Below are 27,944 nucleotides of genomic sequence, written 5' to 3' on the forward strand. Positions count from 1 at the left end.
TGGGTGCTCTGCTTCCCGGGTATCCAGAGATATCGGGTGCTCCCTACCCCTTGTTTCCCACCCCAGCGGTTGCTGGGATCAGACCCCTCATTGCCAAAGGGATGGGCTGATCCGGTGGGAATGGGATGAGGGTGTAAGGGGATGAGGAGGGAAGCTGCTGGGTGCTTGGATTCCTTTGTCTGACGGGTGCATCTCAGCTCCACATGCTCAAGCACTGGCTCGGCAGCCGGGACCGCCGCTCCCAGCACTGCATCCCTCATGGGGATGTGCCTGGGAGCATCCTCAGGGCTCCTGGAGCGGGTGCTTGATGTGATTCCAGGGCCATCAGGGCACAAGGGAAGCTGCCGCCCGCTCCTGCCTCATCCCCACCTATTTCCCTCCGGCATCCCCAGCTTTTCGCACCTTCACGAGGTGACCTTTGGATGCCAAGTCTGCCTGGCTCTAGAATAGCCTCCAGCATCTCCTGCCTGTGGTGGCGTGGGGCTCAGATCCACCTTCCAAAGGCCATCAGGAGCTGCTGATCCCCCCCTGCTGTGGGTGCTGGATCCAGCCTCTGCGGGCAGCATCCTTCCCCCCTGCTCTCGCCGGTGCTGTGTGCGCTTTGTTCCCTGCAGAGATCCTTTCATGCTGCTGCCACCACATGTGCCCGTGTCCTTTTCTTTAAGCACAGCACACAAAGGTCTTGAAATGCCATTGCCATCCTCATGTTCCCTCCGGCTGGAATGCCGCTGCTGACTTGCAGCTCCTGTTTAATGGCTTTAAGAATGGTGGATGCTACTTGAGTGTAGCTGGATTGCTGCACCTCTCGAGCCGCCCAGGGCAGGGATGGTGAGATGAGATGCTTTCCCCTTCACCCAGGATACAACCCCGTGTCTTTCCTAGATGCTTATCCCTGTTCCCGCACATCCTGGGGGATATATAGGGCTGGAAAAGCTTCCTAAGCGCTTTCCGGCGATGCCCTTTGCACATGGGTGTCCCCGTGAGGCCGGGGTGATGCTGCCTGCTCCCTGCCTGTGTTGTTTCCCGCTGGCTCTGCCTGCTTGCTGCCAGCAGATCCCAGCGAAGCTGCTCCCGCCCTCACAGCACGCTGGGAATGCTGCATGGGGCCGGGATGCAGCGGTGGGCCAGGTCTACCCACGTGCGTGGTGGATGAGGTTTCCTCGCAGGGCAGCGTCGCTGGCAGCCACTCAAGCGCCATCCTGCATTATCCAGGTCACGTTTAAAGCCGTTTCTTCCTCCTTTCCCCCCCGGCAGCGGCTCCTGACCCGGTTACGGGCGGGTGGGATGCTGGGGTGCCCGGAGCTGCTGCGCTCACAGCATCTGACAGCAGCCAGGGGCTGGGGGAGCCGCAGCTGAGCTCTGCGCATTGAGAGCACGCAGGAGGAGAGGATGCTCTGAGCAGCCCCGCAGGCGCGGCGGAGCCTGGGCACAGGTCAAGGCTTCCTTCGGAAAGAGGCCTCATCCGGCTCTTCCCGCTGGTGGGAGCAGGCGTGGGGATGTGTGAACTGGGCAAGGGCTGCCGGGCTTGGCGCTGGTTTGGTGACAGCGTCGGTGCCAGGCACGTGATGGAGGAGGGACCGTGGCTTGGCCGCAGCTGGGATGAGGGCTCCATCCTGCCCGGATGAGTGTCCAGGAGCGGGAAGAGACCAGTGTCCTGCCATGGGATAAGGAGGCATCTTTATCCCCTCCGTAAAGGACGTGTGTTGGTCTGAGTGCCGGTTATCCCAGACGCTGCATCCCCAGGTTAATACAGGACGCAGGCAGTGTGTCCCTAGGTTGATACCAGGACTTGGACAGTGTGTCCCCATCAAGGCTCACGCAGGGGCCATGTGTAATGAACCATCCCCATTTTACCCCCCTGATGTACCCACCTGGTTGCTGCTTCCTTCAGGTCCTGGACCTTAAAAAGTCCTATCCAACCCAAACCATCCCATGGCTTGCTCTGGTACCCATGGCGCAGCACCGGCTGGGATGCAGGAGAGCATCCAAGTGGTGGAGCAGTCCAGGCACCTTTTGGAGGTCTACAGACATCAGCAAGGCCGAGCGCAGGCCCACCCTGCACCTTTTGCCCAGCCTGGTGCTGGTGCATCCACTGGGAGCTGTGTGGGGGGGGCACTTCTGCATCCCCTCACCCTGGAGCTCAGAGAGGATGGAGGGGGAGCTCCTGGCACCCTGCACATCTCCAAACCTGGAGCGGTCCCTTGGGTGGGGAGGACCCATCCAGGAGCTCACCCTCCCCCCCCCCCCCCCCCCATTTCAGAGCAGCAAGTGCTTTCAGTGTCATGAGCTGCAGGAGGACGAGCACCCACCCGGAGCAGGCAGCGCTGCGGCCGCTCCTCCATGCGGGATGCAGGATTCCCTGGCTGCAGCAGCGCTCTCCTCCGACCTCGGTCCCTGCTTTTGCTTTGTCTCTTTCCCAGCTCCCACGTGGCTGGCGCTGGGCTGCAGCCAGAAGTGCAGGCAGGGCCTTGGGACCTTCTGCTTGTCCAGCTTTCTCCTTCAAAGGGCTGAGCTGTCCTTAATGGATGGGTCTGAATGGAGGCAGGGGGGAGCGAGGGGGATGCAGAGCGCTGGGAGATGCTGCGGCTGCTGCTGCGGCTCCATCACACCCAGTAAAGGGGAGTTTAGGTGATGGAGAGCAGGCAGAGCGCAGGCAGTGGTACCCTGGCGGCTGCCCCCATCCCAGTGTCAAGGGTGGGGGGTGCTTTCATGCAATGGGTGATGGGTGACCCCAAGGTTTGCTGTCTGGGGGGGGGGGGGGTTGGAGTGTGGATTGGGGGTCTCAGGAAGCTGTTGCTGGTCCATGGTGGGGAAAGTGGCCCCAAGCCTTGTCGCCAGGTACCACCCTCAAGGGATGGGTTAGCACAGCAGGCTGTGGGATTCGGCTCTGGAGCGGCCCAGGGGTGGGTTGGTTGGCATCGTTAGCAGCCCTTGCTCCCGCTCCCATCCCCAAATCCAAAGCCGATGTGGGGAGGAAGAGGTGCAGAAGGATGGCTTGAGAGCATGCGGGAATGCTGTGGGTGGGTGCAGACCTTCTGGTCTCTCTTCGTTTGTCCTTCCTATCAGAAATCATACAGAAGAAGAAAGATGGTTTCGGATGGGCGCGTTTCCCATGGGAAATATTAAACCCTGGCTCTTCTGGCTGGGAATAAAGGGAGTTCGGGGCTTGTCCTCATGCGGATGGACTCACCACGTGTCCCAGCACCCCCAAAGCCCTCTGCTCACCAGACGCAGCGGAGGTTTGTGATACCTAAGGAGGGAAAACACAACCAGCAAGTGCCGGTGCAGCGCTGGCACAGGAGTGATGACTTTGCCAGAATCCTCCCATTCCCTGGCTTGGAATCACTTCCCAGTTGGTTATTAGCTTGCACGTTTCAGCTGGGTGACTCAGAACACACCGAGGAGCTATTTATAATGAGCATTTGAAAGGAGAAGACTGATGGAGGGCTTTTATCCACCCCCCTTCCTTCAGTCATTGAGCTGTGTTGGCTGCGCACCCCTTGCCCGGAGGCAGGTGGGTTGGGAAGGATGGAAGGGGACCATCCACGTCCCTGAGGTTCCATAGCTGGTTGCTATGGGGTGAAGATGCAGGTGGGTTGGGAAGGATGGAAGGGGACCATCCACGTCCCTGAGGTTCCATAGCTGGTTGCTATGGGGTGAAGATGCAGGTGGGTTGGGAAGGTTGGAAAGGGACCATCCATGTCCCTGAGGTTCCATAGCTGGTTGCTATGGGGTGAAGATGCAGGTGGGTTGGGAAGGTTGGAAGGGGACCATCCATGTCCCTGAGGTTCCATAGCTGGTTGCTATGGGGTGAAGATGCAGGTGGGTTGGGAAGGATGGAAGGGGACCATCCACGTCCCTGAGGTTCCATAGCTGGTTGCTATGGGGTGAAGATGCAGGTGGGTTGGGAAGGTTGGAAAGGGACCATCCATGTCCCTGAGGTTCTGTATCTGCTTGGTGCAGGGTGAAGATGCAGGTGGGTTGGGAAGGTTGGAAGGGGACCATCCATGTCCCTGAGGTTCCGTAGCTGGTTGGTGCAGGGTGAAGATGCAGGTGGGTTGGGAAGGTTGGAAAGGGACCCTCCATGTCCCTGAGGTTCCATAGCTGGTTGCTATGGGGTGAAGATGCAGGTGGGTTGGGAAGGTTGGAAAGGGACCATCCATGTCCCTGAGGTTCCATAGCTGGTTGGTGCAGGGTGAAGATGCAGGTGGGTTGGGAAGGTTGGAAAGGGACCCTCCATGTCCCTGAGGTTCCATAGCTGGTTGCTATGGGGTGAAGATGCAGGTGGGTTGGGAAGGTTGGAAAGGGACCATCCATGTCCCTGAGGTTCCATAGCTGGTTGGTGCAGGGTGAAGATGCAGGTGGGTTGGGAAGGTTGGAAAGGGACCATCCATGTCCCTGAGGTTCCATAGCTGGTTGCTATGGGGTGAAGATGCAGGTGGGTTGGGAAGGTTGGAAGGGGACCATCCATGTCCCTGAGGTTCCATAGCTGGTTGCTATGGGGTGAAGATGCAGGTGGGTTGGGAAGGTTGGAAGGGGACCATCCACGTCCCTGAGGTTCCGTAGCTGGTTGGTGCAGGGTGAAGATGCAGGTGGGTTGGGAAGGTTGGAAAGGGACCATCCACGTCCCTGAGGTTCCGTAGCTGGTTGCTATGGGGTGAAGATGCAGGTGGGTTGGGAAGGTTGGAAAGGGACCATCCGCGTCCCTGAGGTTCCATAGCTGGTTGCTATGGGGTGAAGATGCAGGTGGGTTGGGAAGGTTGGAAGGGGACCATCCATGTCCCTGAGGTTCCATAGCTGGTTGCTATTGGGTGAAGATGCAGGTGGGTTGGGAAGGTTGGAAGGGGACCATTCACGTCCCTGAGGTTCCATAGCTGGTTGCTATGGGGTGAAGATGCAGGTGGGTTGGGAAGGTTGGAAGGGGACCATCCATGTCCCTGAGGCTCCGTAGCTGGTTGCTATGGGGTGAAGATGCAGGTGGGTTGGGAAGGTTGGAAAGGGACCATCCATGTCCCTGAGGTTCCGTAGCTGCTTGGTGCAGGGTGAAGATGCAGGTGGGTTGGGAAGGTTGGAAGGGGACCATCCATGTCCCTGAGGTTCCATAGCTGGTTGCTATGGGGTGAAGATGCAGGTGGGTTGGGAAGGTTGGAAGGGGACTATCCACGTCCCTGAGGTTCCATAGCTGGTTGCTATGGGGTGAAGATGCAGGTGGGTTGGGAAGGTTGGAAGGGGACCATCCATGTCCCTGAGGTTCCATAGCTGGTTGCTATGGGGTGAAGATGCAGGTGGGTTGGGAAGGTTGGAAGGGGACCATCCACGTCCCTGAGGTTCCGTAGCTGGTTGCTATGGGGTGAAGATGCTGATGGTCCTCTCTGGGGGGTGACGCTCCATCCCTATCCAGAGCCTCTTCTCCCCATGGAGTGGAACCGGGATGCCCCTAAGGCTCTACAGCAGTTCACACACTGGGGTTTATTCCCTGCAAAGGGATAACCCCACGTCCCTGTGCCGCAGCCAGGCCGGATCCTTGAGCTGTCACTCGGCTGGAGCCCGGCCAGGAGGCCACGGGCCATGGGTGCTGCCCCGCTCGCCCTTGCTCTCCCGAAGGAATGAGGCTTTTCCCCGTGCTCACACAAGCCGGGCGCCGGCAGCATCCTTCCCCCAGGAAGAGGTGCTGGTGCCAGCTCGCGCAGGGTGCGGGCACATCCCGGAGGAGCCTCTTGTCGCTGCCTGGGAGCCGGGACCTGCAGCCCCAGGCTCTCTGGTCCTGAGCGTGGCTGGGCAGGGGAGCTGCGGGATGGGGGGGACCCTCCTGGTCCTGCTGCAGCACCCTGGGGGCTCCTCAGGTGGGAGACTGGGGTGTGGGGATGGGATGGGGCTCAGGTGCAGAGCAGATGGGCCTGGCCTGCAGCTGCTGTGGGGCTAGGGATAGGGCTGAGGTTAGGGTTAGGGGTAGGGGTAGGGGTAGGGTTAGGGCTGAGGTTAGGGTTAGGGTTTGGGGTTAGGGGTAGGGTTAGAGGTAGGGTTAGGGCTGAGGTTAGGGTTAGGGTTTAGGGTTAGGGTTAGGGTTAGGGGTAGGGTTAGGGCTGAGGTTAGTGGTAGGGTTTAGCGTTAGGGTTAGGGTTAGGTTTAGGGTTAGGGGTAGGGTTAGGGCTGAGGTTAGGGGTAGGTTTTAGGTTTAGGGTAGGGGTAGGGGTAGTGTTAGGGCTGAGGTTAGGGTTAGGGTTTAGGGTTAGGATTTAGGGTTAGTGTTAGGGTTAGGGGTAGGGTTAGTTTTAAGGCTGAGGTTAGGGGTTGGGTTTAGAGTTAGTGTTTGGGGTAGGGTTAGGGTTAGGGCTGAGGTTAGTGTTAGGGTTTAGAGTTAGGAGTAATGTTAGGGGTAGTGTTAGGGCTTAGGTTAGGGTTAGGTTTAGTTCTAGGGCTCAGTTGTGCTTTAGGTTTGTAGTCAGTACTAAGGCTCGGTTTAGGATTAGGGTTAAGTTTGGAGGTGAATTTAAAGTGAGGTTTAGGGTAAATCTACGGTTTGGGGCTCGGGTTATGTTTGTGATTAGTGGTAGGTTTAAGGTTAAATCTAAGTTTAGTTTTATGGCTTGGTCGAAGGTTAGGTTTATTTCTAGGGCTTGGCCTCAGTTTATGGTTCTGTTTATGGCTAGGGTTAGAAGTGGTTGTAAGGTTAGGTTTATGGCTATCGTTAGATTTCGCTTTGCTGTTGGAATGAAGGCTAGAGGATAGGTCTTATGTCTAAGTTCTTAACTAGTATATGGGTCGGGGTATGGCTAAGGTTAGGTTTTGGGTTAGGGATGGGGCCAAGTTTGGGGTTATGCTTAGTGCTTGGCCTGACTTTCGGGTTATGTTTAGCACCAGGCTCAGAACTGTATGTAAGGTTCAGATTGCATTTCAGCTTACAGCTCGGGTTCGGTTAAGGCTGTTATATGTAGGGTTGGGATCAGAGCTGGGGCTGCGGCTGAGATCAGGCTTAGGGCTAGGACCAGGACCAGGGCTGGGTCTCCCAGGCCAAGGTACCCTGGAGCCTCCCTCTGCTCGCTCAGCTCAGGAGCCTGCTTCCTCCCTGGAGCAGGGATGGGATCTGCCTCCTCCAATGGCTTCACCGGGCGCGGGAAGGATGCTGAGGCAGCAAAAACTTGGGGGCGCATCCCCAAAACTCGAGTGTTTTGTTAATGTTGGAGCCTGGACACACATGGAACACGGGACAGAGCGGCTCTTAGCGCATGGGAAGCGCTGGCTGTGGCGCCGGCTCGGTGTCAGACACCATGGTGTTGGGCACCTGGGCAATAAGAAAGCCCCAAAGGAAGTCCCAGCCCAGCTGATGCGGGTTGAGGGTTCCCCAAAAGAAGGATGAGGGCACTGAGGTGTCCTTTGGGTGCTGGTTTTCCCTGCTCTGGAGGGTGCTGTGGGTGATGCTCGTGGTGGGAGCTGGGTTTGCCGCACCCAAAGGGCTTAGGGAGGGATTGAGAGGCTCCGGTTTTGGGGGTAGCTGTTCCCAAGCATATGACATTCCTGGAAATATCTGTGGCTGCCTGCCAGGCACCTGCTTCCCATCCTGCCCTCACCAGATGGACGCGATTCCTCTGGGAATGCTGTTCCCTGCAGAGCTGGAGCAGGATGGGCTGGATGGAGGGGACACCAGCGCCAGCAGCCTCGCACGTCCCCCTCCCAAACCTTGCGAGCCGCATCCCATGCTGGGTCCCATCCTTGCGCTGCCCAAGCTCCAGCCATGATGCGGGATCCGCTGCATGGGAGCGCAGGGATGGAAAGGGGGGGGCTCTCTTCCCCCTGGGAATGGCGTGGGGGCTGCTCCCGGCTGCGTGGGTGCTCTGTGGAGGTGGGGTTTGGCAGCAGCCGCGGCGCTGTTGGGGACCCCCCTCCCCATCGCTGGCAGGGAGCTGGGACAGCAGGTCCGTGGGCTGGGACTGCAGCACCAGGCACTTGGGCATCGCTCGGGCACGGAAGCGGGAGCGCGCCGAGGGGGGAGCGCTGTGTTCCCCATAGACCCCAGCTCCTCCTGCCCCCCGCAATGTGCCTGCTCGGCACGGGCGCTCGGTGCTTCACCCCTCCCCGCTCCATCCTCACCTCGTGGCTCTGCAGCTCTTGCATTGCAGAGCCTGCCGGGGGGACCCCAATAAAGGGATGGGGCTGGGGACGCGTTATGGGTGCTCTGTGCCTGGGATCCGTGTGGCTGGGAAGCCGGAGCCAGCATTCATCCTGCGGGAGAGCCGTTCATTCATAGGAAGTGCAGTCGATCCAGCTGCTCCCATTGCCAGCAGGATCTGGCCACGCTGCTGAAGTGGGTTGAGGTTCATTGCCGGGGCAATGGTCCCAGTGGTAGGACCTGGGAATGTCACTGAAGGATGGGGCATCTCCATGCCCATGGTACATGTCCCTGCCGGCCTTCCCGGCCTTCCCATCAGCGTCAGGACTTGTGTCCCCGCTGCAAAGGACACGGTGGGGCTGGGGACGGCTGCCACCAAAGGAAGGGGGCTCCTTTGTCACTGCTGCGCCCATCACACCCCATTGCGTGAGAGCTGGGGGTCTATTAAGCTCCTGGGTGTCCGACGGAGCCGCTCGCACCCTAAGGACCCTCAAGGCACCAGCATCTCGTGGCCGTGCCCATTCCCATCCCTCCTCTGCTGGTCCACGTTCCCAGGCTCGCTCGTGCTAACAGGGAAATCCCGCCAGGATCCAGTGAGAATTCCAGGCCGTTGGATCCCTGCTCCAGGGCTGCTGCTGCTCCCAGGGAGGGATGGGGCAGCGACAGCAGAGCAGGGTGCTGCGGTCCTGCTCTGCTCCCATGATGATGGCAGCGGGTGGAAGGGACCGCGGATGCTGGGTGGGAGGTTGAGCTGCGGGGCTGGTTGGGATGGGGAAGGGGGGCAGAGGGGGGAATAAAAAGCTGGAAAAGGGGGGGGGGACCAGGAAACAGCCCTGGGAAGATCACGGGACGCAGCTAATCCCACCTCCGGCTGCCGCACTGAGCTCCCTCCGGTCATCCCTAAGCGCACCATGAGCGGGCAGCGTCTGCGCCGCCGCCTCTATCCAAGGACAATTCCCCAGGGATCCAGGGTAACGGCGCGTTGGCTCCTGCCTGGATTGGTGCTGGAGCACGGCTCCCTCGGGTGCCGGTTGCATCGTGTCGTTCCCGGCTCCTCCCTGCTCTGGTGCTGCCAGGCAAAGCTCCTGTCAGCCGGCATTCCCAGGGTTCCCTCTTGGGACAGTTGGATGGGGGATCAGGGATACCCCCCCACTTCAGCGAGCCGGGTCCTGGTGTCTTGGGGTGCAGTGCGATGGGAATGAGGATTTGCAGGTTGCAGGGATGCTGTGCGATGGGATGGGATTTGTGGGATACAGGGATGCTGTGCAATGGGATGGGATTTGTGGGATGCAGGGATGCTGTGCAATGGGATGGGATTTGTGGGATGCAGGGATGCTGTGCAATAGGATGGGATTTGCGGGATGCAGGGATGCTGTGCAATAGGAATGGGGGTTTGTGGGATGCAGGGATGCTGTGCAATGGGATGGGGTTTGTAGGATGCAAGGATGCTGTGCAATGGGATGGGATTTGCAGGATGCAGGGGTGCTGTGCAATGGGAATGGGGATTTGTGGGATGCAGGGATGAAGTGCAAATGGGATGGGGTTTGCAGGATGCAGGGGTGCTGTGCAATAGGAATGGGGATTTGTGGGATGCAGGGATGCTGTGCAATGGGATGGGGTTTGTGGGATGCAGGGATGCTGTGCAATGGGATGGGATTTGCGGGATGCAGGGATGCTGTGCAATGGGATGGGATTTGCAGGATGCAGGGGTGCTGTGCAATGGGAATGGGGATTTGTGGGATGCAGGGATGCTGTGCAATGGGATGGGGTTTGTGGGATGCAGGGATGCTGTGCAATAGGAATGGGGATTTGTGGGATGCAGGGATGCTGTGCAATGGAATGGGGATTTGTGGGATGCAGGGATGCTGTGCAATGGGATGGGATTTGTGGGATGCAGGGGTGCTGTGCAATAGGAATGGGGATTTGTGGGATGCAGGGATGCTGTGCAATGGGAATGGGGATTTGTGGGATGCAGGGATGCTGTGCAATAGGAATGGGGATTTGCGGGATGCAGGGATGCTGTGCAATGGGATGGGATTTGCAGGATGCATGTGTGCTGCGCAATAGGAATGGGGATTTGTGGGATGCAGGGATGAAGTGCAAATGGGATGGGGTTTGCAGGATGCAGGGGTGCTGTGCGATAGCAATGGGGATTTGAAGGATTCAGGGGTGCTGTGCAATGCGGATGGGGATTTGTAGGCCACGGGGATTCAGTGTAAACAGGATGGAATTTGCAGGATGCAGGGATGCAATGCAATGGGAATGGGGATTTGCAGGATGCAGGGATGCTGTGCAGTAGGGATGAGGTTTTGCAGGATGTAGGGATGCAGTGTAGCAGGAATGGGATTTGGAGGATGCAGGGATGCAGTGCAATAGGGATGGGGGTTTCCAGGATACAGGGATGCTGTACAATAGGGATTTGCAGGATGCAGAGATGCTGCGCAGTAGGGATGAGGATTTGCAGGATGCAGGGCAACGGGAATGGGGCTTTGCAGGATGCAGGGATGCAGTGTAACAGGGATGGGGTTTGCAGGATGCAGGGATGCAGTGCAGCAGGGATGGGTATTTGCAGGATGCAGGGATGCAGTGCAATGGGAATGGGGCTTTGCAGGATGCAGGGATGCAGTGCAATGAGAATGGGGCTTTGCAGGATGCAGGGATGCAGTGTAACAGGGATGAGGTTTGCAGGACGCAGGGATGCAGTGCAATGAGAATGGGGCTTTGCAGGATGCAGGGATGCAGTGTAACAGGGATGAGGTTTGCAGGATGCAGGGATGCAGTGCAATGGGAATGGGGATTTGCAGGATGCAGGGATGCAGTGCAATGGGAATGGGGATTTGCAGGATGCAGTGCAATGGGAATGGGTATTTGCAGGATGCAGGGATGCAGTGTGATGGGAATGGGGATTTGCAGGATGCAGGGATGCAGTGCAATGGGAATGGGGATTTGCAGGATGCAGTGCAATGGGAATGGGTATTTGCAGGATGCAGTATGCAGTGCAATGAGAATGGGGCTTTTCAGGATGCAGGGATGCAGTGTAACAGGGATGAGGTTTGCCGGATGCAGGGATGCAGTGCAATGGGAATGGGGATTTGCAGGATGCAGTGCAATGGGAATGGGTATTTGCAGGATGCAGGGATGCAATGCAACAGGGATGGGTATTTGCAGGATGCAGTGCAATGGGAATGGGGCTTTGCAGGATGCAGGGATGCAGTGCAATGGGAATGGGTATTTGCAGGATTTGCATGGATGTGTTTGCAGGATGCAGGGATGCAGTGCAATGGGAATGGGGATTTGCAGGATGCAGGGATGCAGTGCAATGGGAATGGGGCTTTGCAGGATGCAGGGATGCAGTGCAATGGGAATGGGTATTTGCAGGATGCAGGGATGCAGTGTAACAGGGATGGGTATTTGCAGGATGCAGGGATGCAGTGCAATGGGAATGGGGATTTGCAGGATGCAGGGATGCAGTGCAATGGGAATGGGGCTTTACAGGTTGCAGGGATGCAGTGCAATGGGAATGGGTATTTGCAGGATGCAGGGATGCAGTGCAACAGGGATGGGTATTTGCAGGATGCAGGGATGCAGTGCAATGGGAATGGGGCTTTGCAGGATGCAGGGATGCAGTGCAATGGGAATGGGTATTTGCAGGATGTAGGGATGCAGTGCAATGGGAATGGGGCTTTGCAGAATGCAGGGATGCAGTGCAATGGGATTGGGGATTTGCAGGATGCAGGGATGCAGTGCAATGGGAATGGGTATTTGCAGGATGTAGGGATGCAGTGCAATGGGAATGGGGCTTTGCAGAATGCAGGGATGCAGTGCAATGGGAATGGGGATTTGCAGGATGCAGGGATGCAGTGCAATGGGAATGGGGCTTTGCAGGATGCAGGGATGCAGTGCAATGGGAATGGGTATTTGCAGGATGCAGGGATGCAGTGTGATGGGAATGGGGATTTGCATCCCGAAGTGCTCCCAGCTTTCCCAGCCCCCCTGACCAGCCGGGCTGCATTCCTGTGGCTCCTGGTATCCCAGGGCAGCCGCTCCTCCAGCCTGGCAGCGCAGGGACCTGGTGCTCACGGTGCGGGCACCACCTGGGAAGAGCAAACAGGGCTCAGCCCTTCCTTAACGGAGGCACTTGGGGCTCCAGGTGTTGGTTCAGCAAATACAGCTTCTGACCAGTGGCACCATGTCCTGTCCCCGTGGCACCAGGGGCTGGCCTGGCACCATGGGGCTGGTATCCTGTGTCCCATCGGTGTGGCACCATGGGGCTGGTATCACTGTGTCCCATCCCTGTGGCACCCTGGTATCACTGCGTCCCATCCCTGTGGCACCATGGGGTTGGTATCACTGTGTCCCATCCCTGTGGCACCATGGGGCTGGTATCACTGTGTCCCATCCCTGTGGCACCATGGGGCTGGTATCACTGTGTCCCATCCCTGTGGCACCATGGGGCTGGTATCACTGTGTCCCATCCCTGTGGCACCATGGGGCTGGTATCACTGTGTCCCATCCCTGTGGCACCATGGGGCTGGTATCACATGGGGCTGGTATCACTGTGTCCCATCCCTGTGGCACCATGGGGCTGGTATCACTGTGTTCCATCCCTGTGGCACCATGGGGCTGGTATCACTGCGTCCCATCCCTGTGGCACCATGGGGCTGGTATCACTGTGTCCCATCCCTGTGGCACCATAGGGCTGGTATCACTGTGCTCCATCCCCGTGGCACCATGGGGTTGGTATCACTGTGTTCCATCCCTGTGGCACCGTGCCCCTTCCCTGTGGCACCTCGGGGCTGGTCTCACCTCCCACATTCTGCAGCTCCCTGCATCACTGTGCAGGGCTGGAATGAACCCGGAGCTGCTGCCATCCTGTCTTCCCATGGATCCCATAGTGATGCTTAACTATGGGGCACCCTGTTTCAGTTCCATGCTCCACCGCTTGGATGCACCTGGATAAATCCTTTGGGATTGGAGTAAACAGGTTTGCATCATGGCTTGAGGCTGGGGAAGGTGAAATCCAGGGATGCAGGTGCCAGTGTGGGAGTTTGACGGCCTCCAGGTGCTGGAGGATGGAGGAGGATGTGCAGGAATCCCATGGATACCCCAAACACCCTGCGTTTGCTGCTTCCCTTGCTCCAGGTTCTCCTGTGGTCCATCAGCATCTCCCTGTGGCTCCATCCCATCCCTGCACTGTGGTCCTCATCCCCTCCACCCCGCATCCCTGTTCCCTGGTCCTCATCCCCTCCATCCCCGCATCCCTGTTCCCTGGTCCTCATCCCCTCCATCTCATCCCTGCTCCCTGGTCCTCGTCCCCTCCATCCCTGCATTCCTGCTCCCTGGTCCTCATCCCCTTCATCTCATCCCTCCACTGTGGTCCTCATCTCCTCTATCCCTGCATCCCTGCTCGCTGGTCCCCATCCCCTCCATCCCTGCATCCCTGTTCCCTGGTCCTCATCCCCTCCATCCCTGCATCCCTGTTCCCTGGTCCTCATCCCCTCCATCTCATCCCAGCACTGTGGTCCTCATCCCCACCATCCCTGCATCCCTGCTCCCTGGTCCTCATCCCCTCCATCCCTGCATCCCTGTTCCCTGGTCCTCATCCCCTCCATCTCATCCCTGCACTGTGGTCCTCATCCCCTCCATCCCTGCATCCCTGCTCCCTGGTCCTCATCCCCTCCATCCCTGCATCCCTGCTCCCTGGTCCTCATCCCCTCCATCCCTGCATCCCTGCTCCCTGGTCCTCATCCCCTCCATCCCTGCATCCCTGTTCCCTGGTCCTCATCCCCTCCATCTCATCCCTGCACTGTGGTCCTCATCCCCTCCATCCCTGCATCCCTGCTCCCTGGTCCTCATCCCCTCCATCCCTGCATCCCTGCTCCCTGGTTCTCATCCCCTCCATCCCTGCATCCCTGTTCCCTGGTCCTTGTCCCCTCCATCCCTCCATCCCTGCATCCCTGCTCCTCATCCCCTCCATCCCTGCATCCCTGCTCCCTGGTCCCCACCCCCTCCATCCCATCCCTGTTCCAGGAGTTAATGGTGCTGCTGCACAAATGCCACATTGGAGGAGAGAATTCCCAGCCTGTGGATCCAAACCCGAGATTTCCCCACCACCACTTCCCATGGTGGCCCCGACAGAGGCGCGATGAGTTGGGATTGCTGGGATGCAGCACTGGACTGCTGGGATGTGGTCCTGGATTGCTGGGAATTGGCACTGGGAGTGCTGGGATAAAGTACTGGGCTTGCTGGGATGTGGTACTGGGAGTGCTGGATGTGGTTCTGGATTGCTAGGGCATGGCACTGGGATTGCTGGGATGCAGCACTGGGATTGCTGGAATGTGGCACTGGGATTGCTGGGATGCAGAGTTAAGCTCACTGGGACATGGCACTGGGTTCGATGGGACAATGGGATAGTTAGGATGTGGCACTGGGCTTTCCGCAATGTGGCACTGGGATTGCTGGGATATGGCACTGGGATTACTGGGATGTGACACGGGGCTCACTGGTATGCAGCACTGGGATTGCTGGGATGCAGCACTGCAATCGCTAGGACACGGCACTAGGATGTGGTACTGGGATTGCTGAGCTCTAGCACTGGGATTGCTGGGATCCAGCACTGGGATTGCTGGGCTGCAGTACTGGGTTGCTAGGACATGGCACTGGGATCACTGGGATGTGGCATTGGGATTGATGGGATGCGGCATTGGGATCGATGGGATGCAGCCCTGGGATTGCAGGAACATGGCATTGGGCTTGCTGGGATGTAGTACTGGGATTGCTGGCACCTGGCACTGGGATTACTGGGAGATGGGACTGGGATTGGTGGGATGTGTGGTACAGGACTCACTGGGATACAGCACTGGGATTGCTGGGATGTGACACTGGGATTGCTGAGATCCAGCACTGGGATCACTGGGGCACATCTGGGACTCCCAAACCCCTTTCCCAAAGGAACCGAGGACTCTTTGGCAGCCGCATCCCACTGGAAAGAGCCGGGAATCGGGGGGGTTGGAGCCCCTGCAGGTCTGCTGGAGCCCTTTGCATTAAATAAGGGGGAAAAGGGGAAGAGCAGCGTAATTCCATGCTGTGGAGCCGGGAATGCAGGTGCTTATGCAACGCGCAGTAATGACTGGAGTGAGTCATTAGAGCCCAACAGTCAGCGGGTATTTATAGCTCCCTCCTCCCCCCAGAGGTGCCACCTTTTGTTCCCGGAGGATTTGGTCCTATTCCCAAGGGATCCTGGATGCGACGGCTCTGAGCTGGGCTCCTGCATCCCAGTGGGGTGCTCACAGTGGTCCAGGGGATGCTGCTTGCCCTGGATCTGTATCCACATCCCTGGGTAAGCTGCTGCTCCGCTTCCCTTCCCGGGCATTCCCACTGGGATAATTAATCCTGGTCCCTTCCTGACCCCAGGAGCTGCTGGTTTCTCTTCCCTGCCAAGAGCCTAAAGAATTGATTTGGGAATAGAAGGGATGAAGGAATTCATTGGAGGAGAACAAGCGAGTAATCCTGGTTTAATCCAGGTTCAATGGGTGGGATACAAGAGGGAATTGCATCAGCGCGTGCCAGGGAAGAGGGTGGCAGCAGAACCCGGGATGCCAAAGGGATGTCCATGGAGAGATGTCCTGAAAGGGGGGGAACCTCCCTGGATCAGGCTCAGGGCATCCCTAAATCAGGCTCGGAGCATCCCTGGGTCCCCAGAGCATGCATGGATCAGGTCAGAGCATCCCTGGATCAGGTCGGAGCATCCCAGCTTTAAGTGACGTGACCATTCACTTCTGCCTTGCTAATCCCATGGGATTAGGCCATTCTGGGAGCAGTTTGCTCAGCCCCACATCATGCCATGGGCTCAGGCTGAGCTCGGAAGCAGCAGCCCGGACCTCAGCTGCCCCGATCGGATCCCACCCGGCCGTAAAGCCCCATTGTCCCTATGCCGGGGCTGGGATCTTCCCTGTTGCTCTGGGAAGCAGCAGCGCGGAGCAGCCGCCGGAGGGGCAATGGCTGGGATGGCTCCGGGCTGGCTCCAAGGGGAAACTGAGGCCCGGGGGGGCTGGAGGCAGAGCAGGCTCTAAGCTTGGCTTAGCCAGGCCCAGCCTAGTGCCTGGGCTGGGTAAATCAGTGGGTGAGGGTGACCCTGCACCCCGCTGCACCCACAGCACCCGCAGCACCCGCAGCACCCGCAGCATCCACAGCACTCACAGCACCCGTAACACCCAGAGCATCCACAGTATCCACAGCACCCGCAGCACTCATAACACCCACAGCATCCATAACACCCACTGCACCCATAACACCGACAGCACCCACTGCACCCACAGCACCCATAACACCCACAGCATCCATAACACTCACTGCACCCATAACACCCACAGCATCCATAACAATCACTGCACCCATAACACCGACAGCACCCACTGCACCCACAGCACCCATAACACCCACAGCATCCATAACACTCACAGCACCCATAACACCCACAGTATCCATAACACTCACTGCACCCATAACACCGACAGCATCCGTAACACCCACTGCACCCATAACACCGACAGCACCCACTGCACCCACAGCACCCATAACACCCACAGCATCCATAACACTCACATCACCCATAACACCCACAGCATTCATAACACTCACTGCACCCATAACACCGACAGCACCCACAGCACCCATAACACCCACAGTATCCATAACACTCACTGCACCCATAACACCCACAGCATCCACAGCATCCATAATACCCACTGCACCCACAACACCCACAGCATCCATAACACCCACAGCACCCATAACACCCACAGCACCCATAACACCCACTGCACCCATAACACCCACAGCATCCCCAGCATCCCCAGCAACCACAGCACCCATAACACCCACAGCATCCACAGCACCCATAACACCCACTGCACCCACTGCATCCGTAACACCCGTAAGACCCACTGTGCCCACAGCACCCATAACACCCGCAGCATCCACAGGATCCACAGCACCCATAACACCCACTGCACCCACAGCACCCATAACACCCGCAGAATCCACAGCATCCACAGCACCCATAACACCCACTGCACCCACTGCATCCGTAACACCCATAGCACCCACAGCACCCACAGCACCCATAACATCCATAGCATCCCCAGCACCCATAACACCCATAACACCCACTGCACCCATAACACCCATAGCACCCACAGCATCCACTGCACCCACAGCACCCATAACACCCATAGCATCCCCAGCACCCATAACACCCATAACACCCACAGTATCCGCAGCACCCACAGCACCAGTAGCACGTGGGGATGGGGACCTGGGGGTGATGCTGCACCCACAGCATGGGGTGCTGGAGGCCCACATGCCCCTGATGCTCGATGTCCCCCCGCTGCCTGCTGCCCCCTGGGTGCCCCATGTCCCTCCTGCTTGCAGGGTGTCCCCTACACCCATGCTGTCCCCCATGCCCGCCGTCCCCTGCCCCTGCTCGCCCCGTCCTGAGGCACCCTCCCTCCAGGCACGTCCTGGCCCCAGATCACACATGGTAACCCCAGGCACATGCTGTCCCCTGTCCCTATGGACACACACTGTCCCTATGGACACACACTGTCCTATGGACACACACTGTCCTATGGACACACACTGTCCCTATGGACACACACTGTCCCTATGGACACACACTGTCCCTATGGACACACACTGTCCTATGGACACACACTGTCCCCATGGACACACACTGTCCCTATGGACACACACTGTCCGATGGACACACACTGTCCCCATGGACACACACTGTCCCCATGGACACACACTGTCCCTATGGACACACACTGTCCTATGGACACACACTGTCCCCATGGACACACACTGTCCCTATGGACACACACTGTCCCTATGGGCACACACTGTCCCATGGACACACACTGTACAAATGGTCACACACAGACCCCATGGACACACACTGTCCTATGGACACACACTGTCCCTATGGACACACACTGTCCCTATGGACACACACTGTCCCCATGGACACACACTGTCCCTATGGACACACACTGTCCCTATGGACACACACTGTCCTATGGACACACACTGTCCCTATGGACACACACTGTCCCCATGGACACACACTGTCCCCATGGACACACACTGTCCCTATGGACACACACTGTCCCCATGGACACACACTGTCCCTATGGACACACACTGTCCCCATGGACACACACTGTCCAATGGACACACACTGTAATATGGACACACACTGTCCCTATGGACACACACTGTCCCAATGGACACACACTGTCCAATGGACACACACTGTCCCCATGGACACACACTGTCCAATGGACACACACTGTCCCCATGGACACACACTGTCCCCATGGACACACACTGTCCCTATGGACACACACTGTACCCATGGACACACACAGTCCCGTCCCCATATGGACACACACTGTCCCCAGGGACACACCCTGTCCCATGGACACACACTGTCCCCATGGACACACACTGTCCCCATGGACACACACTGTCCCTATGGACACACACACACACTGTCCCTGGACACCCATGGACACACACTGTCCCCATGGACACACACGGTCCCCATGGACACACACTGTCCCCATGGACACACACTGTCCCTATGGACACACACTGTCCCCATGGACACACACGGTCCCCATGGACACACACTGTCCCTATGGACACACACTGTCCCCAAGGACACACACTGTCCTATGGACACACACACACTGTCCCTATGGACACACACTGTCCCTATGGACACACACTGTCCCTATGGACACACACTGTCCCTATGGACACACACTGTCCCTATGGACACACACTGTCCCTATGGACACACACTGTCCCCATGGACACACACTGTCCCTATGGACACACACATGGACACACACTGTCCCTATGGACACACACTGTCCCTATGGACACACACTGTCCCTATGGACACACATTGTCCTATGGACACACACTGTCCCCATGGACACACACTGTCCCTATGGACACACACTGTCCTATGGACACACACTGTCCCCATGGACACACACTGTCCTATGGACACACACTGTCCCTATGGACACACACTGTCCCCATGGACACACACTGTCCCTATGGACACACACTGTCCCCATGGACACACACTGTCCTATGGACACACACTGTCCCTATGGACACACACTGTCCCCATGGACACACACTGTCCCCATGGACACACACTGTCCCTATGGACACACACTGTCCCCATGGACACACACTGTCTGGACACACACTCCCTATGGACACACATGGACACACACACACTGTCCCTATGGACACACACTGTCCCCATGGACACACACTGTCCCTATGGACACACACTGTCCTATGGACACACACTGTCCCCATGGACACACACTGTCCCTATGGACACACACTGTCCCCATGGACACACACTGTCCCTATGGACACACACCCCATGGACACACACTGTCCCTATGGACACACCCTATGGACACACACTGTCCCTATGGACACACACTGTCCCCATGGACACACACTGTCCCCATGGACACACACTGTCCCTATGGACACACACTGTCCCCATGGACACACACTGTCCCTATGGACACACACTGTCCTATGGACACACACTGTCCCTATGGACACACACTGTCCCTATGGACACACACTGTCCCTATGGACACACACTGTCCCCATGGACACACACTGTCCCCATGGACACACACTGTCCCTATGGACACACACTGTCCCCATGGACACACACTGTCCCTATGGACACACACTGTCCCCATGGACACACACGGTCCCCATGGACACACACTGTCCCTATGGACACACACTGTCCTATGGACACACACTGTCCCCATGGACACACACTGTCCCTATGGACACACACTGTCCCCATGGACACACACTGTCCCTATGGACACACACTGTCCCTATGGACACACATTGTCCTATGGACACACACTGTCCCTATGGACACACACTGTCCCATGGACACACACTGTCCTATGGACACACACTGTCCCTATGGACACACACTGTCCTATGGACACACACTGTCCCCATGGACACACACTGTCCCTATGGACACACACTGTCCCCATGGACACACACTGTCCCTATGGACACACACTGTCCTATGGACACACACTGTCCTATGGACAGACACGGTCCCTATGGACACACACTGTCCTGTGGACACACACTGTCCCTATGGACACACACTGTCCCTATGGACACACACTGTTCCCATGGACACACACTGTCCCTATGGACACACACTGTCCCTATGGACACACACTGTCCCCATGGACACACACTATGGACACACACTGTCCCTATGGACACACACACACACACTATGGACACACACTGTCCCTATGGACACACACTGTCCCTATGGACACACACTGTCCCTATGGACACACACACACACACTGTCCCTATGGACACACACTGTCCCTATGGACACACACTGTCCCATGGACACACATGGACACACACTGTCCCTATGGACACACACTGTCCCTATGGACACACACTGTCCCTATGGACACACACTGTGGACACACACTGTTCCTATGGACACACACTGTCCCTATGGACACACACTGTCCTATGGACACACACTGTCCCCATGGACACACACTGTCCCTATGGACACACACTGTCCCTATGGACACACACTGTCCCATGGACACACACTGTCCCTATGGACACACACTGTCCCTATGGACACACACTGTCCTATGGACACACACTGTCCCTATGGACACACACTGTCCCCATGGACACACACTGTCCCTATGGACACACACTGTCCTATGGACACACACTGTCCCCATGGACACACACTGTCCCCATAGACACACACTGTCCCTATGGACACACACTGTCCCTATGGACACACACTGACCTATGGACACACACTGTCCCTATGGACACACACTGTCCCCATGGACACACACTGTCCCTATGGACACACACTGTCCTATGGACACACACTGTCCCTATGGACACACACTGTCCCTATGGACACACACTGTCCTATGGACACACACTGTCCCTATGGACACACACTGTCCTATGGACACACACTGTCCCTATGGACACACACTGTCCCCATGGACACACACTGTCCCTATGGACACACACTGTCCCCATGGACACACACTGTTTTATGGACACACACTGTCCCTATGGACACACACTGTCCCTATGGACACACACATGGACACACACTGTCCCCATGGACACACACTGTCCCTATGGACACACACACATGGACACACACTGTCCCTATGGACACACACTGTCCCTATGGACACACACTGTATGGACACACACTGTCCCTATGGACACACACTATGGACACACACTGTCCCCATGGACACACACTGTCCCTATGGACACACACTGTCCCTATGGACACACAGTGACCCCATGGACCAACACTGTCCCTATGGACACACACTGTCCCTATGGACACACACTGTCCCCATGGACACACACTGTCCCTATGGACACACACACACTGTCCCTATGGACACACACTGTCCCCATGGACACACACTGTCCCCATGGACACACACTGTCCCTATGGACACACACTGTCCCCATGGACACACACTGTCCCTATGGACACACACTGTCCCTATGGACACACACTGTCCCCATGGACACACACTGTTCTTTGGACACACACTGTACCTATGGACACACACTGTCCCTATGGACACACACTGTCCCCATGGGCACACACTGTCCCTATGGACACACACTGTCCCTATGGACACACACTGTGGACACACCCCATGGACACACACTGTGGACACACCTGTATGGACACACACTGTCCCTATGGACACACACTGTCCCCATGGACACACACTGTCCCTATGGACACACACTGTCCCTATGGACACACACTGTCCCTATGGACACACACACTGTGGACACACACTGTCCCTATGGACACACACTGTCCCATGGACACACACTGTCCCTATGGACACACACTGTCCCATGGACACACATGGACACACACTGTCCCTATGGACACACACTGTCCCTATGGACACACACTGTCCCCATGGACACACATGGACACACACTGTCCCTATGGACACACACTGTCCCCATGGACACACACTGTCCCCATGGACACACACTGTGGACACACTATGGACACACACTGTCCCTATGGACACACACTGTATGGACACACACTGTCCCTATGGACACACACTGTCCTATTGACACACACTTTCCCCATGGACACACACTGTCCCTATGGACACACACACACTGTCCCTATGGACACACACTGTGGACACACACTATGGACACACACTGTCCCTATGGACACACACTGTCCCTATGGACACACACTGTCCCTATGGACACACACTGTCCCTATGGACACACACTGTATGGACACACACTGTATGGACACACACTGTCCCTATGGACACACACTGTCCCTATGGACACACACTGTTCCCATGGACACACACTATCCCTATGGACACACACTGTCCTATGGACACACACTGTCCCCATGGACACACACTATCCCTATGGACACACACTGTCCTATGGACACACACTGTCCCCATGGACACACACTATCCCTATGGACACACACTGTCCTATGGGCACACACTGTCCCTATGGACACACACTGTCCCCATGGACACACACTGTCCCATGGACACACACTGTCCCCATGGACACACACTGTCCCTATGGACACACACTGTCCCTATGGACACACACTGTCCTATGGACACACACAGTCCCTATGGGCACACACTATGGACACACACTGTCCCCATGGACACACACTGTCCTATGGACACACACTGTCCCCATGGACACACACTGTCCCCATGGACACACACTGTCCCTATGGGCACACACTGTCCCTATGGACACACACTGTACCTATGGACACACACTGTGGACACACACTGTCCCCATGGACACACACTGTACCTATGGACACACACTGTCCCCATGGACACACACTGTCCCTATGGACACACACTGTCCTATGGACACACACTGTCCCCATGGACACACACTGTCCCCATGGACACACACTGTCCTATGGACACACACTGTCCCTATGGACACACACTGTCCCATGGACACACACTGTCCTATGGACACTCCCAAACCAGGATAGACCCTGTGCCCCTCTACATGCCCATGTGGGGGAGCAGGATGGGGCTCTGCAGGATGCAAATGGAGTGCACTGGGGGCAAATGGGGGACATGGAGTGGCTTTGGGGATGCTGTGGGGCAGCCGTGGGGCAGATGTGGGGCTGGGGGGTTCCTATTCCCTCTGAGCTCAGCACTGGGGACCACCCGTTGGCCATAGGATGGGAAGTGTGTGAGCACTCACATGTGCACCCCATGCACACACACAGCTGCAGCCCCCCCACAAGTGTGCACCCCACACATGCACCCCCACGCAGGAGCATGCACAAGGTGCCTGCACCCCCCATGCACATCTGCACCCCCCGCACGTGTGTGTGTGCTGGGCACACACGTGTGAACACGCTACATGCACAAACACCCTGCGCATGCCCAGCCTCAGCCCTGCATCCTCTGGCACACACATGTGCACCCCCATGCATCCCAAGTGCACATCCCCTTATATGGACATCCCTGTGCATCCCAAGTGCACATCCCCTTGTATGGACATCCCTGTGCATCCCAAGTGCACATCCCCATACATCCCAAGTGCACATCCCCTTGTATGGACATCCCTGTGCATCCCAAGTGCACATCCCCATGCATCCCAAGTGCACATCCCCTTGTATGCACATCCCCATGCATCCCAAGTGCACATCCCCTTGTGTGCACATCCCCGTGCATCCCAAGTGCACATCCCCTTGTATGCACATCCCCATGCATCCCAAGTGCACATCCCCATACATCCCAAGTGCACATCCCTTTGTGTGCACATCCCCCTGCATCCCAACTGCACATCCCCATGCATCCCAAATGCACATCCCCTTGTGTGCACATCCCCATGCATCCCAAGTGCACACCCCTTTGTGTGCACATCCCCATGCATCCCAAATGCACATCCCCATGCATCCCAAATGCACATCCCCATGCATCCCAAGCGCACATCCCCATACATCCCAAGTGCACATCCCCTTGTGTGCACATCCCCATACATCCCAAGTGCACATCCCTTTGTGTGCACATCCCCATGCATCCCAAATGCACATCCCCATGCATCCCAAATGCACATCCCCATGCATCCCAAGCGCACATCCCCATGCATCCCAAGTGCACATCCCCTTGTGTGCACATCCCCATGCATCCCAAATGCACATCCCCTTGTGTGCACATCCCCATGCATCCCAAGTGCACACCCCTTTGTGTGCACATCCCCATGCATCCCAAATGCACATCCCCATGCATCCCAAGCGCACATCCCCATACATCCCAAGTGCACATCCCCTTGTGTGCACATCCCCATGCATCCCAAATGCTTACCCCCATGCATGCACCCCTCCATGTATCCCAAATGCCCCCCCTTGCATGCACCCCAAGTTCCCATCTCCTTGCATGCACACCCCCATGCATCCCTAGTGCTCATCTCCTTGCAGGCCCCCCCCAAATGCTTATCCCCATGCATGCGCATCCCATGCATCCCAAGCGCACATCCCTTTGCATGCACACCCCCTCCCCCTGTCGGGCTGGGGTTTGTCCATGGAGGACCAGGGCCCCGCGGCAGCTGCTCCGTGGATCTGCAGCCGCTGCAGCGCCGGTGAGAGCCCGGCTGCGCTGCGCTGGGATTAGCAGCCAAGGGGGAGCAGATGGAGCCATTTCCGTACGGGTTTGGAGCTCGGATCAACAGCTCTGCTGCCACGGCTCCTGCATTGAGCTGCAGCAGCTCCAATCGCTCCTGGAGCACCCACATCCCTGGATCTCGGCTGCAGCCCGGGTCCTGCAGCAGGGACCCCCAGCCTCCGGCTCCCCACTCGCTGTTCCCATGGGATATGGGGAGTGTTGAGGTGTTTTCCATGCTGGAGGCTTCCCTGCAGCCCCAGTTCGTGGTCGTCCCCATGTCCCCTCCCTGTCAGGGGTGCTTAGGGAGGTGACACCATCCTCAGGCCAGGTTTGCATCCCTATAGTTGGGATGTGGCTCTGGATTCCCTCCCCTCCCTCCCTCCCTCCATCCATCCATCCATCCATCCATCTCTCCATCCATCTCTCCATCCATCCATCCATCCATCCCTCCCTCCATCCCTCCATCCATTCATCCATCCATCCATCGATCCATCCTTCCCTCCATCCATCATCCATCCATCCATCCATCCATCCATCCATCCATCCATCCATCCATCCATCCATCCATCCCTCCATCATCCATCCATCCATCCATCCATCCATCCATCCATCCATCCATCCATCCATCCATCCATCCATCCCTCCATCATCCATCCATCCATCCATCCATCCATCCATCAGCCATCCATCCATCCCTCCATCATCCATCCATCCATCCATCCATCCATCCATCCATCCATCCATCCATCCATCCATCCATCCATCCATCCATCCATCCATCCATCCATCCATCCATCCCTCCATCCCTCCATCCATCCATCCATCCATCCATCCCCCCCTCCCTCCATCCCAGCTCCAGCTTAATGAAGCCACACTCATCCGACCTGATTGACAGCAGCACTGGCAAGCACCAGCCCATGGACCAAGCACGCCAGTGCTCCCAGTATGCCCAGTACACCCCAAATCCTGCTCTAGGGGCAGCTTCCTGCAGCTCCCCCCTTACACAGGAGCTTCAAAGGGGCTGGCTGTGGGGAGGAAGGTGCTGATGATCTGGGGCTACCTGGGCTATGAGGACCCCCCCAAATCCCTTGGCTTTGGTGCTTTGATGCTGTTTGGTGCCGGCGCTTCCCGCTTTCCCAGGAAAACTGGGATTTAACCCCCCAAAAGAGGCTTTTCCTGGTGCGCTTGCTGTGAAGTAAGGGTTAACATTGACTGCATGAACTTTGCTCCCTCTTAAGCCATTAAACACCCGCAGTGGAGCAGGGCTGGATGCCCGGATCGCTGGGCAGGGACAGGATGCCAGCCAAGTGGGAAGCAGGGAAAACACCACGGAGAGAATGGAAACGTCGGGAGCAAGGATGGGAAACGCTCCTTTGCCTCTCCCTGGCTCTGTTCCTTGTGCTGGTGCTGCGTGTCCCCCATCCGGCCGTGACGTTCCCTTCCGAGGGATGCTGCTCCCGAGGGCTTGCGTGAGCCGGTGAGCTGGAGCAGCTCCTAATTGTACCGGAGCAGCCCATAATTACACCGGGTCATTAAGCTGGATGGGGAGATGCACTTTGCTGCATGCACGCTGGCTGAGCTGCATAAAGCTGCGTCCCTGTGTCCTGCTGCCCCATCCCCAATCCCCCTGTGTCCCTGCATCCCAGTGTCCCTCTACCCTTGTGCTCCTGAATCCCTGTGCCCCTGCATCCCTGTGTCCCTGCATCCCAGTGTCCCACTGCCCCATCCTCCATCCTCACTCCCCCTGTATGCCTGCATCCGAGCATCCCTGCATCCCAGCATCCCTGCATCCCAGCATCCCTGCATCCCAGTGTCCCTGCATCCCAGTGTCCCTGCATCCCAGCATCCCTGCATCCCAGTGTCCCTGCATCCCAGTGTCCCTACATCCCTGTGTCCCTGCATCCCTGTGTCACACTGTGCCATCCTCCATCCTCAATCCCCTGTATCCCTGCACCCGTGTCCCCCTTCACTGTCCCCAGTTCCCCCATGTCCCTACATCCCTGTGTCCCTACATCCCTATGTCCCACTGCCCCATCCCCACACCCCCCATGTCCCTACATCCCTGCATCCGTGTGTCACCCTGTGCCATCCTCAATCTCCCTGTTCCCCCGCATCCCCGTGTCCCTGCATCCCTATGTCCCCCTGCCCCATCCCCAGGCCCCCCATGTCCCAGCATCCCTGTGTCCTGCCCCACTGTCCCGAGGCCCGCAGGGTGACAGGGAAGCAGGGACATCCCCACACTGCGTCCTTGTGCTGCTCAGCAATGGTTCTCTGTCCTCCGAGCAGCTGGGGCCTCGCTCCGTGCATGGTGCTGGTGACAATGACGTGCCAGCCCCTGGGGGGGGACACTGGGTGCCAGCCCCATGGGGGGGACCTGCTTCACGCTCAGACCCACGTCTGACCCATGGGGCAGAGGCAGAGGTGATGCTCAGGGGCAACCTTCATGGGGGGGTCCTCAGAGATGGGGACCTTAGGGACTGATCTTGGGGATCGGGTCCATGAGGCCCTGGTCACAGCAATGGGAATGATGACAGCTGGTTCCAAGCAGCTGACTCCTGATTGCTGCGATGGGGAGGGAACGGTGGGGCTCATACCCAGCACCCCAAACCCTCGGTGGGGCTATGCCCTTTTCCATAGCGATGAATCCCAGAGAGTCTGGATCTCGGCAATTCCCGCTCAGTGATGTGGGGAAACTGAGGCTGGGGTGGAGGAAGAGCCTTGGCAAAGGGTGAAGACAGGAGTGAGGTGACCACGATCCTGTGCCACCCCTGGGGCTGGTCCCCATCACCCTGTGCCATGACCAGAGGCTGGTCCCCATCACCCTGTGCAACCCCCAGGGCTGGTCCCCATCACCCGGTGCCATCACCCAGGGCTGGTCCCCATCACCCAGGGCTGGTCCCCATCACCCGGTGCCATCACCCAGGGCTGGTCCCCATCACCCAGGGCTGGTCCCCATCACCCGGTGCCACCCCTGGGGCTGGTCCCCATCACCCAGG

General features: G+C 57.6%; 1 protein-coding gene across 1 annotated transcript in view; it reads left to right on the top strand.

Annotated features, from left to right (window-relative positions):
• The window catches only part of PDE2A (phosphodiesterase 2A), a 63,043-nt gene that overhangs the window by 1,137 nt on the left and 33,962 nt on the right, over nucleotides 1-27,944 (top strand). The gene's annotated exons all lie outside the window — the stretch shown is intronic.

The sequence above is a fragment of the Pezoporus wallicus genome, unplaced genomic scaffold (assembly GCF_028554395.1).
Source record: "Pezoporus wallicus isolate ANWC-B61680 ecotype Strahan unplaced genomic scaffold, APGP_CSIRO_Pwel_v1 contig_8372, whole genome shotgun sequence".
NCBI lineage: Eukaryota > Metazoa > Chordata > Aves > Psittaciformes > Psittacidae > Pezoporus > Pezoporus wallicus.